Source organism: Lupinus angustifolius, chromosome LG04 (genome assembly GCF_001865875.1).
Source record: "Lupinus angustifolius cultivar Tanjil chromosome LG04, LupAngTanjil_v1.0, whole genome shotgun sequence".
Classification (NCBI taxonomy): Eukaryota; Viridiplantae; Streptophyta; class Magnoliopsida; order Fabales; family Fabaceae; genus Lupinus; species Lupinus angustifolius.
The window spans coordinates 18,080,394-18,082,892 of record NC_032012.1 but is presented as its reverse complement, the minus strand read 5'-3'; the positions used below and the strand labels follow the sequence as shown (position 1 = coordinate 18,082,892).

Sequence of the window (2,499 nt, the reverse complement as noted above, 5' to 3'; positions counted from 1 at the left end):
GGATTATGATTAGGATTAGGAATAGGATTAGGAGTAGGATTATGAAGAGGATTAGGATTATGATTTGCATTAGGATTAGAATTAGGATTAGGATGACGATGAGGATGAGGATGAGGATGAGGATGAGGATGAGGATGAGGATGAGGATGAGCATGAGGATTCGGATTCGGATTTGGATTTGGATTAGGATTTGGATTAGTATTAACATCAGAATTAGAATTAGGATTAGGATGAGGATTAGGATGAGGATGATGATGATGATGAGGTTGAGGATGAAGATGAGGATGAGGATGAGGATGAGGATGAGGATGAGGATGCGAATGAGGATGAGAGTGAGGATGCGGATATGGAAGAGAATGAGGATTAGGATGAGGATGTGGACATGGATGAGGATGAGGATGAGATATGGATGAGGATAAAGAATAGGATGAGGATGAGGATGAGAATGAGGACGAGGATGAGGATGAGGATGAGGATGAGGATGAGGATGAGGATGAGGATGAGGATGATGATGAGGATGAGGATGAGGAGGAGGAGGAGGATGAGGAGGAGGAGGAGGATGAGGATGAGGATGAGGATAAGGATTAGGATTATGATTAGGATTATGAATAGGATTAGGTGTAGGATTAGGTGTAGGATTATGATGAGGATTACAATTATGATTTGGATTAGGATTAGCATTAAGATTAGAATTAGGATTAGGATGAGGATGAGGATGAGGATGAGGATGAGGATTAGGATGAGGAGGAGGGTGAGGATGAGGATGAGGATGAGGATGAGGATGAGGATGAGGATGAGGATGAGGGTTAGGATGAGGAAGAGGATGAGGATGAGGATCAGGATCGGGATAAGGATGAGGATTAGGATGAGGAGGAGGATGAGGATGGGGAGGAGGAAGAGGATGAGGAAGCGAATGACGATGAGGTTGAGGATGACGACGAGGATGATGATGAGGATGAGGATGAGGAGTAGGACGAGGATGAGGATGAGGATGAGGATGAGGATCAGGATGAGCATGAGGATAACGACTAGGATTATGATTAGGATTAGGATTAGGAGTAGGAGTAGGATTATGATGAGGATTAGGATTAGGATTTAGATTAGGATTAGCATTAGGATTAGAATAAGGATGAGGATGAGGATGAGGCTGAGGATGAGGATGAGGATGAGCATGAGGATGAGGATGAGGATGAGGATGAGAAGGAGGATGACGATGAGGAGGAGGATGAGGATGAGGATCAGGATCAGGATGAGGATCAGGATCAGGATGAGGACAAGGATGAGGACGAGGATGAGGACGAGGACAAGGATTAGGATTATTATTAGGATTTGCATTAGGATGATGATGAGGATTAGGATTTGGATAAGGATTAGCATTAGGATTAGAATTAGGATTAGGATTAGGATTAGGATGAGGATGAGAATGAGGATGCGAATTCGGATGAGGATGAGGAAGAGGATGAGGATGAGGATAAGGATGAGGATGAGGTTGAGGATGAGGATGAGGATGTGGATGAGGATGAGGATGAGGGTGAGGATGAGCATGAGGGTGAGGACGAGGATGAGGATGAGGATGAGGATGAGGAAGAGGACAAGGAATAGGATGAGGCTGAGGCTGAGGATGAGGATGAGGATGAGGATGAGGACGAGGATGAGGATAAGGATGAGGATGAGGATCGGGATGAGGATCAGGATGAGGATGAGGAGGAGGAAGACGATGAGGATGGGAATGACGATGAGGTTGAGGATTAGGATGAGGATAAGGATGAGGATGAGAATGAGGATGAGGATGAGATTGAGGATGAGGATGAGGATATGGATGAGGATGAAGATGAGGATTAGGATGAGGATGAGTAGGAGGATGAGAATGAAGATGAGGATGAGGATGAAGATGAGGATAAGGATAAGGATTATGATTAGGATTAGGATTAGGCTTAGGATTAGGATTAGGAGTAGGATTATGATAAGGATTAGGATTAGAATTTGGATTAGGATTAGCATTAGGATTAGAATTAGGGGTGGGGATGAGGATGCAAATGAGATTGAGGATGAGGAGGACGATGAGGATGAGGATGAGGATGTGGATGTGGATGCGGATGAGGATGAGGATGTGGATGAGAATGGGTATGGGGATGGGGATGAGGATGAGGATGAGGATTAGGATTAAGGTTAGTATTAGGATTAGGATTATGATTAGGATAAGGATTAGGATTATAGTTAGGATTAAGGTTAGGATGAGTATGAGGTTGAGGAAGAGGATGAGGATTAGAATGAGGATGAGGATGAGTATTAGGATTAGGATCAGGGTTAGGGTTAGTGTTAGGGTTAGGGTTAGGACGAGGATTAGGATCAGGATGAGGATGAGGATAGGAAGAAGGATTAGGGTTAGGATTGGGATTAGGGTTAGGATTAGGAATAGGACGAGGATGAGGACGAGGATGAGGATGAGGATGAGGATGAGGATGAGGAGGAGGATGAGGATGAGGATGAGGATGAGGA

At 44.4% G+C, this 2,499-nt stretch overlaps 1 protein-coding gene across 1 annotated transcript in view; it reads left to right on the top strand.

The window, feature by feature from the left end:
* LOC109346067 (pentatricopeptide repeat-containing protein At3g46790, chloroplastic-like) overlaps positions 1–2,499 on the top strand; it is a 28,204-nt gene that overhangs the window by 1,859 nt on the left and 23,846 nt on the right. The gene's annotated exons all lie outside the window — the stretch shown is intronic.